At 41.5% G+C, this 20,893-nt stretch overlaps 1 pseudogene; it reads right to left on the bottom strand.

Moving 5' to 3' along the window:
- Positions 1–1,010: 1,010 nt before the first annotated feature.
- LOC144245406 (small ribosomal subunit protein eS27 pseudogene) overlaps positions 1,011–20,893 on the bottom strand; it is a 28,222-nt pseudogene continuing 8,339 nt past the window's right edge.

Genomic DNA, 20,893 nt, shown 5'->3' with positions numbered 1-20,893 from the left:
GCTGTGATTTAAAGGAATCAATTATAATAAACCCCATGAGAAAAAACCTTCCTCCAGTCTAAAGAGTAGCATTGGGTCAAAGAGGAGCTTTCCCCAAGGATGCTTTAGATTTCAATTGTGTGCCTGAGAAAGTTCTGCCACCAGCATGGCCTAGAATATCAACTCAGGGGCAGGAAGCTTTCAGGCAGCCTCAACGCAGTAGAAGGAGAAAAAAAAATCTACTTATTAGGATTGTTCGCCTGAGAAGCCTTGAGGTAACACTAGCAAGGCAAGAGCTTAGGAAATAAGACCTGCTCCTTACGGTTAAATGCCAAGTGCTGTCAATGACTTAAGGCTGGCTCATTATGGACCTATTTCAGCTAATCCTCCGCAGGCAACAATCCTCCTCTTTTCAGGGTCTATGGAAACCTGGGGAAGGCCATTCCTTTTCTAGTCAGGTGTGAGGGCAAGGAGCCATCCATCTTTAATAAATCTCCAGGCTCACAGGATTCTTCTCATTGTAGCTAATGCAGAATTTCTAGGTCTCTGAAATGTTCAACATCCATTCTGCCCCCTCCTGATTAAACAATGACAGCAACCTGTCTGTCCAACATCCCATCTCCTCTATGAGATGGTAAGTTTCTAGAATAGTCATCTACATATTCACATACTTGTGCATTAATTCCATCAACAACTGAGTATCTCAGGTGTATGCACCTTTATGTTAGCACCTACACACTCGATCGTACTCATTGCTATTTGGGGTCTGGCCCTTACCTACATCTCTAGCTTCATCTCCCACTCTTCTGTGCCCAACACTCCAGATTCCAGCCACACTGACTCTGCTCCCTGGTCTGAGAGCCTCCTGCTCACCATAACTAACCCATACAAGCTAACTCTTCTGCATGGACATGGAACAAATATTCCTTTCCATCTCCCACTTCATCTGGTTAGCTTCTCTCTCTCTCTCTTTAATTTCAAAATGTGTTTATTGGGATAGTTTCCCACTCATCTTGATTTTAGTGGTGCTTTTAGCACTGCTTCCGTCTGAAGGAGCATCCTTCTGTAAGCCTGGCTTTTCCTCCTGTAGGCTGGCCAAGAAGAATGGAGCAGCCAGCACACAAAACTAGTGTCTGTGCCTGGCTAAAGATGGCAGTGATTTTGTAGCATCCTGGACACTTCTTGTCCATGGAGTAGGAGTTGGGGCTCTGCACCAGGTGCATCTTCCTGTGCTTCCTTTTCTCCTCTTCTGGAGATAGGTGAAAGAGGCCCTTTGAGGCAGACACGTTCTTGTAGAGAGGCTGTCACCCCTAGAAACTCATCTGGTTAGCCTCTATTCCTCATTCAAATCAGCTTGCGTTCTTCCCTGGTCTCCTGCTTGACTCCCAGGCTAGGCCAGCTTCTTGAGTTACAGGCAAGTGAACATCTGTGCCCTCACCAGCCTGTAAGCTCCATAAGGCAAGGATCTTGTCTGCGTTTCTTCCCAATACTTAGTGCAGTGTCTGGCCCATAGTAAGCATTCAACTTAATTTGTTGTTTGGAGGAAGGAAGGGAGGGAGGGAGGGAGGGATGAAGTGTGGCACTTTCCCGCAGGATCCTGTCAGATCTTCAAAGCAGCGTTGGCATCTCCTGGTCCTAGTGCCCAGCACAATGTCTGGCATGGAGCACTTAGTAAGCGTGTGTTGAAATAAACAAAGAAAACTTGCCTGTACAAGCCACCATGTCAAAGTACCATGAAGGACCAAAAGTAAACAAATAAAAAATCATTAAAAAGACAGACATGTGAATACATGGTCTTAAATCTTACGGGGCTTTCAATGAAAGAGAGGAAAGGGGGAAAGTACACAAATAACCATAATACATAGTGAAAATAAACAGGTGTCTTGAGAGGAGTATAGACAAAGGGTCTTGGGAAGTTCAGTCAGGGAAGATCACGTCCGAGGAAGGGGTTAGAGAAGGGGGCAGCACACGGCACAGGGAGAGGAGCCAAAAGAGGCTTTAGGGAAGACATGGCCCTAAACTCAGCAAGTGTTCTAGTCTTTATCTGGAGCCATATGTCCAGTGCTATCATGCAGGGCAATTCCTGGTGAAACCTGAGTGGACTGGTACCCATCCATCACCACCCCACTTCTAAGTCCTTTCTCTGTTCTACGAAGGCTCAGAAAAGGGCAGACAATTTAAAACACTACAGGGGCCAGAAAGCAAAGATAACCACAAGATATAGGTTGGCTGTAGGACCGTGGCCAATTGCAAAGCACATCGCCGGCACGACAAGCAGAGGCAACAGATTCTCAACTACTGCCAGTTGTCATCATGTGTGAATATGGGCCCTGTGGAGGGATATCTTCCCATTTTTCTCCCCCAAGGGAATGACAGAAGTCAGGATTCTTCAGTGAAATCTTCCGATATTCAAATATTGGCAACTAATTCCGTTTTTTGGTTCAAAAAATACCCTTTGGTCAAACAAAACACACCCGTGGACGGCATCCAGACCGCAGGCCTCACGCAGCCATGTACGACCAGGTTTGCAACCCCTGGCCTAAGCAGATTGGACTCATGAAAATTCAAACTGCCATTTTGCACCCACAAGATTAGCAAATGTTAAGAAATCTGTTCAAATCAAACTTTGCCAAGAAAGTGGAGCAACAGGAACGCTCAGGCCCAGCTACTGCGAGCCATGACTGGAACAGCTCCTCTGGAAAATAGGTGGTGTTATCCTGTAAAGATAAGGATTTGCATATCCTATTACCTACAAGTTCCATTTCTAGGCAAAGGTGCACAAAGCAACATATATGGAAATACTGATAGCTGCATTGTTTATTATAGCAAGAAATTGGAAACAAACCAAATCCCAATTCCAGAAGAATATATAAGCTGTGGCGTGCTTGTAGAAGAGAATGAAAATAACCAAAGTGCTATGGATTAAAATGGATCTGATGTCTGCAAGGATTTGGTTCACATGACCTCTAAGGTATTTCCATCTCTAAAATGAAACTTCCTAGGTATTACTAACCTCCCGTTAGCAGAACTCTTATTCATTCAGCAACTATGAGCATTCTTATATATATATATATATATATACGTATATACATGTATATATATATATACCTGGCACTCTGCCAAATGCTGGGGAAGCAGTGGGAGCCAGACAGAAAAACTGTCCCTGCCTTTACAGTGTGGTAGGAGACAGCAATACACAACCAAATAGGCACATACAGAGTCACAAATGATGGAAGAGTAGGGTGCTCTAAGAAAGCACAAGAAAGGAAGAACTTGGTGTATAGACAGTGTGGGAAGAGTATAGAGAGTCAGGGAAGTCTTTTCTGGAGAAGGGATATTTAAATTGAAACCTGAGAAGTTAACCAAGAAAAGAAAGCAGAAAAAACACACTGGGGACTTCCCAGGATGGAACAGTCCTACAAAGGCCCAGAGTCAGGAAATAACTTAGATGCTCAGAAACTGAGAGAAGTTCATTGTGGCTACAGTATGGTCGCTACCTCTCAGAGGCTTGCTAGCAACAAGGAACAATCAGTGTCATTCTTCTACCCAATTTTCAAGATGGCTGGCAAGCCAGAATAATGTATGAAATCTAAATGACAAAACAAAACTAACTGGATTTAACAGACAAGCTCTTGCTGCTTTAACATGGAATTCTACTAAACTACCCATCAGCCAGAAACAAGAGGCTATGTGGTAATGTCTTCCCTCTGCTTGTGCAAAGGGACCATGGGGAGGCTAAATCTAGACATTCAGGGGATGAGAGTTCATTACACAAAATAGTTTCAGCTTTTGAAGATAAACAAATTTATGTAAGATACTCAGCTCCCTGCAAGAAAGGTATTATAACCATTCAATGATTGCTTTTCTCATGGTTTCTAATTCACAAATTGATGTATCTGTGCACCATTTCCATATATCTCAACACACATGCATACACATCTACCACATACACACACAAATAACATCAGAATCTAATTTAAAACTTTTCTGTCTTCACTGCAGCACCTGGATGGCTCAGTTGGTTAAGCATCTGAGTCTTGATTTCGGCTCAGGTCATGATCTCACAGTTTCAAGAGATCAAGTCCCATGTGGGGCTCCATGCTGATAGCACAGAGAGCCTGCATTGGATTCTCTCCCTCTCTCTCTGCCCCTTCCCCACTTGCTCTTTCTTTCTCTTTCTCTCTCTCTCAAAATAAATAAATACACTTAAAAAGTCTTCTTCTATCTTCACTATTTAATTCTTGCCATTTTGGCCAAGAAACCTCAACTGAGCACAGCTCATACTACAGTGAAACTTGTTTTAAAAATCTCATCTCCTAGGTAATCAGGAATGGGGCAAGAAGAGTGGCCCTTGCAATGGTTCCGCAGGGGCCCCACAGTGTGCACCACCACCTTTTAGGAACAGGCAGGCAGTGTTTTAATCTCAGTAGTGGTTTTTGCCAAAAGTTCTCCATAACTAATTTTGCAGTCAGATTCCATGAGACCTAGTCCGTGTCTGGCTAAATCTCATGGAACATCTCATTTCCTTTCAATTTTTCATTAGTTTGAATTAAAAATAAAGAAAGCTAACAAGCGTGACTTGCATGGATATTTCTAAATTAAAGCACAGCAGCATTCTTATTGGTTTTGTTGTTTACAAGGCTGACCCCCACCGCCTTCTGTCCCCCAGTCTGAACCGCCTCCAGTTTTGCGGTGACCTCTTTGTGCCCTTGGAGAGTGTGACTTGACCTTGTTTCAAGTGGAAGGTGAGGAGAATGGCTTCCTTCCTATCACACAGTTCTTTGATTTGCTAGGTGCTAGCCAATGCGCATTTGCATCTTAATCTCACATTCATAGCTCCCATTTCTAAGGGATCTAAATGAAACTAGTAAGCAAGAAGGGGTGGGGTTCAGGGAGGATGCAGAGTAGAAGTGTCATGGAACTTTGGATAAATGAATTATCTTGTAGGATCCACACCTGAGATGAGTGTGTCTGTGAGATTTCCCATAGAAAATACTGTGCAGTCTAGTCATATGACCTCAGTGGGTTCATAAAGTCTACTGTTTTCTGCTCCCAGATTCCTTTGGGAATTGGAGGTCAAACTTTCCTCGAGTTTCTAAATACTGTCTTTTGATCTTCTCCTACCTCTCTTACCATGTTCATTCATTCATTCACCAAATTTTTTAGCACCTCTTCAGTGCCAAGGATTATCTAGTCACAAAGATTATTTTGGTGGGAGGGGTAAGTTACTTCGGCAATCATGCACTCCTGCCACATCTCTGTAAGAGAGTTACATGCTCACCTAGCACCATGCAACTTGTTGTGTTTTCTGGAGGTTACTTTGAGCTTGGCCATGGGTCAAGCTCTAGCCAGTGGAAGGAGGCAGGCATGATACACACCTCATCCAGGCAGAAGTTTTAGAGGCATCACCTGTTCCTGCAGACGTCTTGCTTCTCCTTTCTTTGCTGACAACAGCATGTCCCAGACGGAGGTGGTTGTCTCCACCGACTGCTGGAATGAGAAGACACATGCAGCAGATGGCGGCCTTGCACAGAGCCACTGCTGACCCACAGTGGAACGTGCATGTTACAGGAGTGAGAAAGTGTCCACTGCTGAAAGCCACTGAGGTTATAGAGCAGTTACTGTAGCAAGCCTGACTAATGCACTTATCAATGCAGCAAAAGCAGATTTGACCTTTGCTCTTATGGATCCAATAGTCTAATCAGGGGAGCCAGACAATAAAGCAGATGAACCAACTAATAATTATGTAAGTATATAATAATGTCCCTTTATTCACACTAACTCCTCTTCCTCACCCAACCAAATGTAGCCCCTGGCCCTCTTCTGTTATGACCACATTCCCTCCTTTGACAACTCCTTCCATTCCCATAGTTTCATATCTCTCCAAATGACCCTTAAATCTATCTCCCTAGTTTGGCCAGATCCACATTCCCAGCACACAGCTCATTAGCATGTCTGCAGGATCCATTTGTATGCCTATCCTCAGCATAATTGGAACCAAATGCATCAATTACTTATGGCTTCAGTGGGTCAGGAATTCAGGAAGAGCTCAGCTGGATGGCTCTTCTCTGGGATCTGTTAGTGGTGCTGGAACAATGAGGGGCTGCCCCCATGGGTCTGTTCAAGCATTTTCTGCATTTTTCTGAGTTTCCTCTTAGGGTCTCTCTTTGTGGTCTTTCCATAAAGCAAGTTTGGGCTTCCTTCCAGCATAAGAGCCTCTGGGTAGTCAGGCTATTTACATAGTGACCAAAGCTGTCAAGGGTGAAATTATTTAAGACAGCAAGATAGAATTTGAGCCACTTTTTATGACTTGCCATGAGAAGTCATATGTGCCACTTTCACCATCATTTGCAAGGAAATGATGAGCCCATTCAGATTCAAGAGTAGGAGAATTAGACTTCATTTCCTTATGTGGTGGGAAAGAAGGCAATGTTGTGGCCATCTTTGGAAAATATAATTTGCTCCGTCATCCCTCAGATGCTCTTCCTGACTTCTTTTCTGTGACTGGTACCAAATTCTGCCATTTTACTTCCACAGCTTCCTCAGTTTTCTATTCTCATAAGGTTCTCTTCATGATCAGGTTTAAATAACTTTCAGTGTGAGTTAATAGTGATGCTGGCTCTCTACTCCAATGTCTTTTCTTTCCTCTTCAGTGCTACACAGTCTCTTTCTCTAAAGCACCACACTGCTCATGCCACATATCTGCAGCGTGAACAGCACGCAGTAGGTTTTCCTGGACAATGGGTTTTCCTGAAAAATCTTTGAGGACCCTCCATTGTCTGTTGAGTTAGGTTCAAAGTCGTTGGCCTGATATTGAAAGTCTCCATAATAATCATTAATCATTCAACAAGTATTTATTGAATATCCACTCTATAACAGACACTGTTAGGAGCTGAGAGATGAACATGGAATCATGGAGTTCACTTCTGCCTTTATGGAGTTCCTGTGTATGGGGGAAGGGGGTAAACCTTCATTCATTCATTCAAAAACTGTTTAATGTGTTGAACATACAACTATTCCCTAGATATGGCCCTAACGTACCCTAAGTGGGACAACATTCATGTAACATTAATATGGCCACGTTGTATCTGATTTGCCACAATGAATCGAATTGAATTGCCTTGAAATACATGTTCTGAATAACCCAGACTATCCATTTATTTTCTTTTTCTGTCCAGAATATTTCCATTTTCATTTTAGAGTATGCTGGTCTATTTGTCTGGAATTCTCATTTCTCCCCAGGCTTCAAATTCTAACTCAAATCCTATATACTGTAAAGTATGTCTATTCTGCAGTTAAGTGTGGACTCTTCCTCCTTTATACCTCCACAGCGTAGTTTGCACCTACTTCAGGCCACCTATTATGTTCTGCTTTATAGGTTCATTATGTATGAACCCTGGCTCCCCTGCTGGACTATTAGGTGCTTGAAGGCAAAGAATATGTCCTACTTATCTTTTATTTTTAATTTTTTAATGTTTTATTTATTTCTGAGAGAGAGAGGGAGAGAGAGAGAGACACAGAGTCTGAAACAGGCTCCAGGCTCTGAGCTGGCTGTCAGCACAGAGCCCGACGCGGGGCTCCAACCCATGAACCGTGAGATCATGGCCTGAGCGGAAGTCGGTCGCTTAACCGACTGAGCCACCCAGACGCCCCTGTCCTACTTACCGTTATTGGTCTTTGTTACCTATACTTACTGTAGATACTCAATATTTACCTAATTAATGGATAGTCTGGGAACAAACTTGAGAAAGTATCAATCTCATCCCTTGTTTTGAGACAAGGAGTATTAGCAGAATTGTTTGATTCTATTTTCCCAGAAATCCAATTCAAACTGGCTTCAACGAAAAATGAAAGTATTGGCTGATGTAACTGAAGTCAGTGGACTGTTCCGTGCCACTGAGAGTCCTCTCTATTCCCTCTGCTGGTTCTGCTCGCTACTGTGGTGCTCTGCTCTCAGACAGGTTCTCCAGTTGCCCACAAAGCTTATTATCCTACTAACTTAGCAACTCCTTAGGAAAGAGAATAAACTTTTTTTTTTAATAGTTTATTGTCAAATTAGTTTCCACATAACACTCAGTGCTCATCCCCACAAGTGTCCTCCTCCATGCCCATCCCCCCTCCCCCCACATCCATCAGTCCTCAGTTTTTGTCAGCATTCAAGAGTCTCTCATGGTTTGCCTCTCTCCCTTTCTCCCACCATTTCCGCCCTTCTTCTCCCCCTTGTTCCTCCGTCAAGTTCCTCCTAATCCTCCTATACGTGCAAACATATGATATTTGTCCTTCTCTGCCTGACTTATTTCGCTCAGCATAACACCCTCAAGGTCCATCCATGTTGCTACACATGGCCAGATTTCATTGTTTCTCATTGCCATGTAGTATTCCATGGTATAGATAAACCACATCTTCTTGATCCATTCATCTGTTGATGGACACTTAGGCGGAAAGAGAATAAACTTTTGCTAAGTTCCAAGATTTAATGTTATTGGCTTGGCTGAAGTCACATGCACAACCCTGGACTGATCGCTGTGCTCAAGGCTGTGGTCCTCTGTATCACGTAGCTGTTAGAGGCGACTCAGTACTGTCGAGGCTCTGGAGCAGAGGCAAGATGAATTGTCTAGCAGAGTTGTGAGAAAAACAGTCTGATGGGAAAGTGAAAGGTAGATGGATGACCATGACAGATAAGAGAGAGGAGTCAAAAATGACATTTTGAACTTCAAGCCTGGGACCTCAATTCCCACTTTGCAGGAAAAACCAGCCAAACTGGAAGAGCAGGAAGCATCCTAAGAGACCTGAGTTGAAAGGCCATGGGCAGGAGCTGGACAGACTTACCGCCAGACGCACACAGCAGCAAAGGAATCATGGATCCACTACTGAACAGGAAGGAGTCAGGAAACTTGAGTTATATCCCTGCCTCCACCACTAACTCATGATCTTGAACGAATCACTTAACCTTTCTGGACCTCAGTTTCCTCATTTCTAAAATAAGCTGTGAGGATTACTGGGCACTGACTTCCTTTTCCATTCTGACATTCTGCAATGCTATTTCTGGAGATGAATATAACTGATCCTTCCTTCATAATAACCCTGGAATTCCCTTCTCCCTGCCTAGTGGCCTAGGTCTTCACAGAGCCATTAAGAGTATGACTCCTTCCACTTACTAGCTGTGGGATCTCAGGCATATCATCTTATCTCTCTTTGCCCCAGGTTCCCCATCTATAGAACTTATATAGTAACTGTCCCTATCTCTGGGTTGCTGTGAGGAATAAATCACGTGAATATATGTAAAAGGCTTAGGACAGAGTGAGGCAAATTATTAAGAACAATATAACTGTTAGCTATTCTCAAAATTATTCACTGTGTTGTTTTTTGACTTCTCTTAGGATGAGGGACCCTTGAAGCCAGGACAGGGGAAGATGGACACTGTTTGACAATCTCCTTGGTCATGCAAATAATTCAGGAGTGGCCATGGTGATACTCTCCTTTGGGCTTGAAGAAGTAAAGCAGTGCATTGAGGAGTATGATGACCATATTTTCAGAACCTCAAATTAGGCCATATGATTTTACAAGCCTGATTACACTTATTAGGCAAGTGGGGAAGATCATTTGAAGTAAAAACTGTTGTACATTCTTGCCATACTTATGAGAAGATTTCATTTGCCTACATCCACGTCCTGTCCCTCAACAAACACTTTAATGGCCCAAAAGAAATGCCACTTGCATTAGACCAGACCCAGTCATACTATACCCTTGCACCCTGAGAAATGCTTTCTAGATGCTTCAGGGACAGAACAGCACTTGTGGACATAAATCATATGCATGCGCATGTGCGCACACACACACACACACACACACACCCCTCCTTTTTTCTCTCCAAGTCTGAAGTTCCACCAACTTCAGGCTCCTCCAGCAAATTCCAGATGAGTCATTTTCCAAAACCTCCCTTGTCAGTACTGCCTTTTAGTGCCAACTTCCTCTGTGCAGAAAATAAAATAAAAATAAAATAAAATAAGACATGAAATTGATGGGTCCTGCAGCCTTCTAAAAACAACTCCATTTCATTTACAATGCTTATGGAGAATTGCTTCCAAAAACCCAGGTTCTTATGACAGTGCCCTCTACTACAAAGTTGTCATAAGGCTGAGGGCAGTGGAAGAGAGACCCTGACTGGCCTTGAATGCTGAGGGTCTTGGTCAGAATAGCAGTTCATGTGTGTTTTTGCATCCAGGGCCTTTCAAGTCTACAACTATACCCATTTCTCACAGCAATCCTGTGGGCACATGCTATCATTGTTGCTATTTCACAAGAGAGGCAACTGAGGCTCAGAAAAAGGAAATGACTCGATAAAAAATCCAAATTTATGTTTCAACTGGATCAAACATCCATGTCTCCTTGGACTTCTACTTCAATGATGTTTCTCAAGAATAACAAATAAAGGGCACCTGGGTGGCTCAGTCAGTTAAGGATCCGACTTCGGCTCAGGTCATGATCTCACGGTTCATGGGTTCAAGCCCCTCATCGGGCTCTGGGCTGACAGCCAGCTCAGAGCTTGGAGCCTGTTTCAGACTCTGTGTCTCTCTCTCTCTCTGACCCTCCCCTGCTCATGCTGTCTCTCTCTCTCTCTGTCTTAGAAATAAATAAAACATTAAAAACATTTTTTTGAAAAGAATAACAAATAGGATTTTCCTCATATGCCATTTCTAATCTATTGGTGATGGTTGACCAGTGATCTAGCATTGAAAAGGAATCTAAGGTCATGCCTAGGCTATGATTGATTAGCAAAGTTCGACATGCCACAGATAAGAAAGTGGTAGTACATGTGCCAGACATTTGCCATCTTGTGCTATGTCATGGTATCTACATTCTTAAACTTCTCCCTGGATTCCAGCAATCTACACACTGTTACGTCTCAGAAGTATCTCTTTTCATTGCAAGTAAGCTCAAATACACGTAAGCTGAAAAAGGAAGTTTTACTATAAGAATATGGTCTCTTAGAACCAGAGGATCAGAAATGCTGACAGGCCTGTTGGTGGATTAAAACCAAGAACAGAATTGTCATTAGGAACTCAGGCAGACTTTCCCTGTTGCTTTCCTTGTCTCTGTCTTGTTCTCTCTAACTCTTTCTAGCCCCCCCACCCCCACCCTCATGCCTTATCCTTATTCTCCTCCTTCTCTCTCTCTCTCTCTCCTTCTTGAGCCACATATTCATTTGTATTTGCGTCTCTGAGCATTTCCTTTATTCTTCTTTCTCTGTGGATCAGTTTTCTCTCTGTCTCCAGGCACATGGGACAGATTAAAATAGCCTTTTCCAATAGAAATACAATGCAAATCAAAACATAATTTAAAAATTTTAGTAGAAACATTTCAAAAAGGAAAAATTAGGTTAAAAATATGCCTTTAATCAAGATATAATTTAACATGTAATCAATATTAAAAAATTTAATGAGGTATTTCAATTTTTTTTTTTTACCTCATGCTAAGTCTTTAAAATCTAATGTATAGTTTATACTCACAGAAGATTTCAATATGGATTGGCCATACTTCATATGACCTGTGTTTAGTAGCTACCAAACTGGACACCAAAGATCTAGAGTTCATAGTACTTTGATTCTAGCAATGACTTGGGAATGGCTAGCAACTCCGAATATCCATTTCAGGGTTTCAGGACAGAAAATCTGTCTGGCTCGTATTGAGTCAGGTGTCCATATCTCATCCAATCACCCTTGGCCAGGAAGGGAAGGATCACATCCTATAAATATGGAGGTTGAAGGGGAGGGCAGTTCTCAGAGAGGAGGTTGAAGGGCTGGCCTGGGCTTAAAGGATATATAACACCACATTTACAGAAAACTTGTTAGGAAGAAACATGTAGTGTTACCTGATTCTCTAGAAGATTCCAGAAGTTCTCAATAACCTTGCATTTGGGGCATATAAGACAGAGATGCTCCTCAAGACAAGAACAACCCAAGAAAAATAGTGTGCTGCCACCTGGGGGAAATTAAGTATGCATCCCTAACTCAGATGAGACCCAGAGCTACCTAGAGAGAAGACACCACCATGCCAGATGAACTCAGCACTGGATCAGAAGTCTGAGGCAGGGGCTGGGAAAAAGGCCTTAATATGATCACTTCCTCAAATTCAGGACTCATCTTCAAGAATTAATTTAATCCAGGAAAGAAAATCCCANATAGAATATTTGTCATGCCATTTGCCAACACCGAGAGCTCCCCTTTATGCAGACGCTTTTCAGTTACACAAACAATTTTTGTGGGAACATCCAGTAATCTCTGCTTTTGTTTATGGAAGCTCTTCAATATGAAGAAGGCTTAAGTCCTTAATGAGAGCAGAGGAAATAGTTGCTCTTTCTCTCCTCAGGACACTGGGACTCTGAAGGAGCGTATGCTCCTTGTTTAGTCAGCTACAATCATTTTCTGAGGTGACCGTGTCAACCGTTTGTCACGGATCCTCACCCAAGCATGTTCACTTAGCCCTCAGTTAATAACAGGGACAGAGAAAGATAGCCATGACTGCACATTGCTCTGAGGAGAGCAAATGATGGGGACAGGGTGGAAAGGTAATAAGGTGAGATTCCCAGAAGCCTGTTTCCTTGGCTGAGGCACCAAGCCACATGGTTAGCATCTTTCAAAGTGTAGGACTATGACTTTCTGATGCTTCAATGTTTTCTAAGTCTTCATGTTTTTCTTAGGGTAACATCCAAACTCATCATTGTGGCCTCTGCCTACCTCTTTGACATCATCATGTAGCTCACTTTAGTCCAATACAGGTCTCCTTTATGTTCCTGTGAACACGGCAATCCATCAAAATCTGCTCTTCCCTAGCTCTGTGTGGCTGGTTCACTCTCATGGTTCGAGAACTCAACTCAAATGCCAGTTCTTCAGAGAGGCATCACTGATCCTCAAGCATAAAGTAGTCCCCCACCCCTCCCTGCAAGCCATTCTTCAATCAATCACCCACTTGGTAACACTCTCCCCAGTTTGAAATGAACTTATTTATTCATTCATATCTTCTCCACTGGGATAGATATAAGGGTCTTCAGGATAAAGACACATCTAGTTTATTAACCGCTGAACTCCAGGGTCCAAAACACTGGCTGCCACACAGTCGGATCTTAAGAACTATCTGTTCAGTAAGGGAATCAACTATCTGGGAGTACCTCAGACCTGCTAAATCATATATATCTTCTGGGAGCAGTGCCTGGATTCAGCATTTTTCACAAGAGTCTCAGACAATTTGTATACACCTTGAGATTTGAGAAAAATTGTGTTGATTTTATGTACCTAGTCAACAACCCATCTTTCCTTCTTATCCTCAACCTTAAGGTTCTATACTGCCTGAGCCTGGGGAGAAATTGGAAGACATTTAAGTCTCTTCCAGCTTGGTGGCTCAATCTGTCCTTCCTGCAACTATTCATTGAACAGTGATGCATCAGGAGTGTGGAATGATGAGCTCAATGTGGACAAGAGTCAAGTGAGTCTTTATTGTTTATCTCTGCACTGAGCAGAATGCCTACAATAAATATTTATCAAATTTTATATATTATATAATACATAACACATATAATATACATTAAATAATATTCATAATAATATATAATATATATAATATAATATAATACATTCATAATATTATGATATACATATATAATATATTCATAATATTATGAAATACATGTTAATATATCATTAAATATATATCAAAACATATTATAAACTATATATCATAAAATCTAAAAGCATATATTATAAAATATATTAAAAATCTAAAAGCATATATTAAATATATATAATAATATATTTAACATATTAAATATATAATGGATATTATAAAATATAGATATTATAAAATATGAATTACAATAAATATTTGTTAAATCAATTAATAAACAAAGTCAGAAGCACCAGGCAACATGCTAGGCACTAAATATGACAGATCAATATACTGGCTCTAAGTCTAGAGGGAAGACAAAAATGGAAAATTATAATTAGAATATAAGCTATATGTACCAGGCACTGTGAAGGTAAGGTTTGGGCTACATTGTTTTATTTCTTCTGCATCCCCTTCTCATGTCAAGTTATCTGAAGTAAAATATTTCAGTCTTCTGGAGAGGTAGTGAAGAATGGTAGTTTGCCTCCTGGCTTCCTTTTCTTACCAACTGTGGAAAATGAAGCAAACTTGTCTAAACCTTGTTTTCCACCGCTTATGCCAACTTCCTAGGGTTTAGGGAAGAATTAGAGAAATTGCTTAATACACATGAAATGTTTAGCTCAGTACTTGAGACATAATAAGCATTCAAACTCCATCAGCTATTATTATCACGTAGTTTTAACTCCCTCTAAACCCTGTTGTATCCAGCCCCTCTTCATGCACATGGAAGAAATGCATTTTTACAAATTCATTTACCAATAGTTAAAGCAAAGGAGAATATCAGTCCCAGCCTCTGCCCAAGGTAATACAAATCCCAGGCTAGTGGAGGCTGAAATTAATTGACATTCTTCTCCTTATAACATTGTAATTTAGAATGAGTCTTTTCCCTAGATGGCAGAGGAATTTCACTGTTACATCACAGAGAATCAATATACCCATGTCTTGTTGAAGTATTTGCAAAGAAAAATTCTGTAACAGTGAAATCACATGTTCAAACCAAAATCTTCTGTAATGTGAAATTTTCTTCAACAAAAAAGAAATCTTAAATAGGTAGATATTGTCCATGCCGTGGAGAGGCTTTGAATCCCTTGAAATGTTGAGACAATGGGATTTGTTAATTGCTCCCATTAGCCAGTAAATTCCCCAACAATGGGATCTGGACTTTGTGGTTACAGAAACCACATTTCTTAGGTTGGCAGGGACAGTCCTATTTTAGGCTCATCCTTGCTGTTTAATTACTAGCTGTTTAATTACTGTTTAATTACTTTTGGGGCACCTGGGTGGCTCAGTCCATTAGGCCTCTGACTCTTGATTTCAGCTCAGGTCATGGTCTTGCAGTTCATGAGACTGAGCCCCACACTGGGGTCTGTGCTGACATGGCAGAGCCCGCTTGGGATTCTCTCTCTCTCTGCCCCTCTCCTGCTCTCTCTCTCTCTCTCTCTCTCTCTCTCTCTCGCTCTCGCTCTCGCATGCTCTCTCTCTCTCAAAACAAATAAATAAACATTTAAAAAAATAGCACTTTCTTGCACTCTCAAAATTGTCTCAGTTTGGGTGACAATTATATGGCCACACTAGTCATGGCTCTCCATGTTTCCCCATTGAAGAGCCCAAGGTCCAGAATGGAGAAATAATGATGAAAACAGCATTTGCAAAGCTTTGCTATGTTCTGGGCGTATCTCATCACTCACCAGGCAACCTTTCATTCACTCTCCCCAACAGGGCTCAGCTAAGACTTCCAGAAGACTTGGACACAGAAGAGATTACAGTGGACTCTCCCCCAATCATATTCAACATAAAAACAACTACATGTGGTAAATCAAATAAAGAAGACTGCATGCATCTCAAAATTAAAATAGCTTCTTTCTAGATGTATCATTGCAAACTTTGGAACTCTTTCATTAAAGCTGAACTTTTCACATTTCCTTTTCTTCCTTGCTGGTACCTTAGGCACGTATTCAGTCTGCCTGAAATCACAAACCTAGAACTGCTCACAATGACCCAGGAAAGTAGATGGCATTGCACCCATTTTACAGATTAGACATCTAAAGTTTGGAGAAATCACCCCACTATCACACCCTATTTCCTTGATTCTAAAACACTGTGTTTATTCCCCTTCACATTAGAATATCTCTGGAATAAAGGTGATCTCACAACTGATGAACACTTGTAGTGTAGTGTTTCTCCTCTGACCCAGTGATGTATCTTATATCTAGTGGTTTCTTAGGCTCCAGGATATATGATGAATGGTGGAAGTGACCCTTGGATCTGTTCCATCATGATTCTTTGCCCTAATCACAGCACCACACTGAACTTAATGAATGTTTATCAAACATCATTATGTATGAAGAGGAAAACTAGTAGTGACACTTAGCTGGCCACGTGGTAGTCCAACAAGTAGAAGACTCCCCACTTCTACAGCTCTCAGCTTTTCAACTTATTCTTTCTAGTATTTTGTGTAACCATGGGGGGTGGGAATAGGATGAGGGGAGGAGAAGGTAACAATACCAGAATGGTGAGGAGAGGGGTCCAGAGAAAGCAGGGCATAAGCGCTAGGGTCCCCAAATGAAGTTTTCTGATCTCACATTTTGCAGGATACAGATACTGCAAATCATTAGGAGATTAAGTCCTGCTTGCCTTTGACCCTGGTTAATCACTCTGTCCCTCAATTTCAGCATCTGTGAAATGATAAGAGTTGTTGTGAGCAGTAAAGGAACATTATAGGCAAAGCACTTCGAACCATGAGTCCTCAAGGAATGTTATCCATTAATACTAGTCATCTCTTGAACCTCATCTGAGGTCACCTTCCAACACACACACACACACACACACACACACACACACACACACACACACACTCACACACACACACTTCCCAGCCATATTGGATTTCTTTCAGTTATTCCAACAAGCCAAGCTCTTTATCTCTTCAGAATTTTCATACGTGATGTTCCTTCATCCTCTTTGAAAGGCCAATTCATGCTCACGCTTTAAGCCTTACCTTAATTATCGGCTCCTCAAAGAGGCCTTTCTCGACCCCTCTTCAAATACAGTCTCATTCTGCTCCTTTCTATTATATTTCTCTGCTTACTTCCTTCCTAGCCTTTATTGGAATCTAAAATGGCCTTATTTATTCATTTGTTAGTTTATATACTTATCACCTGCTGCCACCCCTCCCAGGAATGTTTAATGTCTCGCTAGTCTTATATCTCTGCACCTAGCATGGTGCCCAGCATGATGGATGCTCAATAAAGATTTGTTGAACTGAATTTCCCAAACTCAATAAATGAAAACTTCAGATTCTAAATCCAGGTCAGGTTACAGCCAGAGGCACCACATAGAAAGGGAAATGGCATGCTGTACAAATGGCGTTCTTTCCCACAGGAATCTCCCTCATCTTCAAGGTCTCTGAGCCTATGACTCAGCATTCCATCCCAGCCACCCTTTCCCATTTATCTCCTGGTGCGCATGCCCTGAGAGTAGAGTTATTGTTGTGCTCACGATTTGATGATTTTGAGTCCGATTTGATGATTTTGAGTCCCTTTCTGACACCCTGTGAAGAAACAGGAGCCCTCCGATGGACATTTGCTTAGAAAGCAATGAAAGTGGCCTCACAAAACTCTCATTGTCTGTGTTGTTTGGGAAGTGACAGGTTTATAGGAGGCAACACCACATGGCTTCCTGAATTGAACCTATTTAAGCCAAATGCCTCTGGGATGTGAAAAACTCGAATTGGCTGGGGAGTTTCCTGTTCTTCACAGAGACAGAGAGCAGGGTCATGAACTTTTGCATGCGTTAAGAGTCACCTACAGATCTTAGGTGAATATGCACCTGCCTAGCATCTCACCTCCTTAAGGAATCAGTGGAGATTTCGTTATAGTAGAAGCTATCAGAGTAACTTTTATAACTGCAGATACGTAGACAGAGCGGTAAGCAGCTTTATATGCATTATGTGGTTGAATACAACCAGCAATCTCATGATGTAGGCACTACATCTTTATAGATAAAGAACTTGGCAATGAAAGAAATTAAGTACTTTCCCCATGATCTGCCTCCTGACTCTGAATCTGCATTTTAACAGGATCCTCCACTGACTAATGGCACATTCAAGTTTGAGAAACCTGCTCTAGTTTACTTGACTCAAAGCTGGCATCTTATTTTGTTTAATGTTATATTTATTTTTGAAGGAGAGAGACAGAGTGTGAGTGGTAAAGCAGCAGAAAGAGAGGGAGACAGAATCCGAAGCAGGCTCCAGGATCCGAGCTGTCAGCACAGAGCCTGATGCGGGGCTTGAACTCACAAGCTGTGAGATCATTACCTGAGGTGAAGTCAGACACTTAACCGACTGAGCCACCGAGACCCCCAAAGCTGTTGTCATATTCAGAGCATGGGAGCTGGAGTCACAGACCCGAATACAGACCCAGTTTTTCTGCTCCTTAGCTGTATAACTTTGGGAAAGTCACAAAACCTACTTAAACCCAAGTTTCCTTGTATACAACAGAAGTCATAATAGTAACCATCTCCAAAGGTTGTCATGAGAATAAGATAATACTATTACAATGTTATTATTATTTTAAGCACTGACACACATTTTACAGCCATGTTTGGTTTTTCAATGGGCTTGAGGTTGTTTTAATTGTTTTAAAGCCCCTTGAGGACAAGGGACTGTTCCTTGAACTCATTTATCCACCCACAATTCCCAACTGGATATACTCATGAGCCCTTGCTCAGTGATAGAGATCAGCCCCATTGTTACTATGTTTACATACCAAGGGAGGGAAGAAACTCTTCTTCAAGGCATAGTTTCCCTGACCCATCCCTCACCCTGTTTCTCCATTTACAGAGAGAAGGCAGGAATGTACAGAGAAACTTCTACGGACTGTGGAAGATGAACTTTGCTTTAGAGAAAAGTTACCTTGAAAAAGAATTAAACTGGGTATCACCAGCACTTTTCCCATCTTGGTTTCTGGTCTTGGGCAAATCACTTTGTCTTTTTTGGTCTCTATTTCTCTCCCTGTTAAATAAGCAGGATGGTTGCTAAGGTTTCTCAGGGGTCTTGCCAGTACTAACATTCTAATTCTGTAAGTCCTTATTCAATGACTCTCAAACTGCTCACTCTTAAGCTTCACTGTGGGACACTGATGGGGAAATGACAAGGGTTTTGTCAAATGGGAGATGCATAAAATGTATTAAATATAGCGTCTATAAACCATTAGAGCTACTATACATTGAGTGCCTCCTATGTGCCACAGTGGTCTAGTTCCTGCACCCATAACTTTCACAGCAACCCTGAAATATGGGTTACTACTCTGATTTTACAGATGAGGAAACTGAGGCTCAGAGAGCATAAGATGCATGCCCAAGGTCACACAGTGATATAGATGGGATTTGAACCCAGGTGTGTGTGTGTGTGTGTGTGTGTGTGTGTGTGTGTGTGTGTGTATGTGAGAGAGAGACAGAGAGTCAGGATATATTATTAAGTAAAAAAAGGCAAAATGGTTAATAATGTGTACAGCATACTACAGTTTGTCTGAGGAAGGGAAGGTGTGGGTACAAGTTAGACACACGAAACATTATCTGTCAACCTGAAAATAGACAGCCAACAATGAGAGGCATCAAATGTTTATTTGGGATTCAAAGGTTGCAATTTGGAGAGCACAGTTTCCAACAATAGCCAGGAAAGTGTCTCCTGCCTGCAGGGTAAAGACAAGGAGTTTTTATGAGACAAAGGAAGCAGGGCAATTACAAGACTTGGATAAAAGAGAAACAAGTTGTCAATTGGTACTAGCAGGCTGGTTACATTCTGATGGACTATTCTGTTGGTATTAACAAACCATTCCTGGTATGCATTAGCTATTCTGTCTGCAGAAAGTCTGTACCTACAGTTTCATGGTCAGGAGGCCGTTTGTCCTGTTGACTTTATGAACAATTGCCTGTAAAACAATTGCTGCTTCTGGCCTGGTCCAAAGGCCTTTGTGCACAGTTCAAGAATCCATTAGCCATCTTTTCTAGCAAGGAAAATGGAGCTTTTGTTAAAACGGAGCCTGTCATGCCCAGAAGCTTTATACAATCCCACGTGTTTATATCGATGTCAATATCTATGCAACAGAAAGATCCATTGTAAAAATTTTTATGTGATTTCTTATAGGAAGAGGGAAGGAACCAAGTGAAGGTGGAAGGGGCTTATTTTTAATAAATCTTGTTTTAAAAAGCACTCCCTAAAAATTCCAAGATCAAATGAAGCAAAGGAATTTAAACGTGTAACCAGTTGTTAGCATAATCATATGACACTTTAAAGTGTCTTTAAAGGACAACTACCTGGCTGCACGTCCCTAAGGACATCCCTAATATTTATCCTAAGGACAAAGAGCCTGGTAAAAACAACTGTCTTTAGTAATTGCACTGGTGGTGGTAGTATTGATAGTGTTATTTCAAGACGGTTGTGAATGTAGTACAAGACAAATCAAACAAAGACTCTTGTGAGTATCGTGGAAACCCAGCATTTTCAACATGGGAGAAAAGAAATACAGATGTAAGACAGATGGTGGTGAGGAAAAATCCTCTGAATAAAAGCGATCTGTACGATGCATATCGGTATGATACATATTTCCTAGTTCTATCCACAGAAAAGGCCTAGAAACAGCAGTCCAGAAGCAGTGAGCCCCGCTTGGTTTAGATTATTATCTCTAAACTCCATTTCTCACTAAAAGAAACCAGGGCTCCTTGGAGAAATGACTGATTTCATGTCTGGGCAGATGATGTACAAAATGAGCTTGAAAAATTTGTCATACCCGGAAGCAAGGAAGCTCTCAAAGATTACTAGGATTGTGTCAGAAGGACTTGGGAGCCAATTTACGGAGGCTTCCATTCACCAAAGATGGAGTAATTTGAGCATCTAACCTGCAAATCACATTTCATGTATTAAAAAGTATTTATTAACCACCCTTCCTGGTTGCTGTGGAATCAGCAAATTATTTAGAAAACTGGAAAGTAAGAGGAAAGAATTAGCATTAATTATATTTTTCGGTAAGGAGTATGCCTTGGCATAACCAGATTATTGATGAAGAAAAGTTTCTCAGCATAAAGGTATTCTAGCTAATTAAAAAATAAATAAAAGATAGAATTCAGAATTAGTCCATCCTCATTTTGCAGTGTGAATCAATGGATCCCAGCAATGATCAGGGACTGCTCATGTTGCAGTGACAATCAGACGCCGCAATCAAAGCACTACCAATGAGGCAGCCTTGCCAAAAATGTG

This window comes from Crocuta crocuta, unplaced genomic scaffold, assembly GCF_008692635.1.
Source record: "Crocuta crocuta isolate KB4526 unplaced genomic scaffold, BGI_CrCroc_1.0 scaffold343, whole genome shotgun sequence".
Taxonomy (NCBI): Eukaryota; Metazoa; Chordata; class Mammalia; order Carnivora; family Hyaenidae; genus Crocuta; species Crocuta crocuta.
The sequence above is the reverse complement of the archived record's forward strand: the minus strand, read 5'-3'. Positions and strand labels throughout refer to the sequence as shown.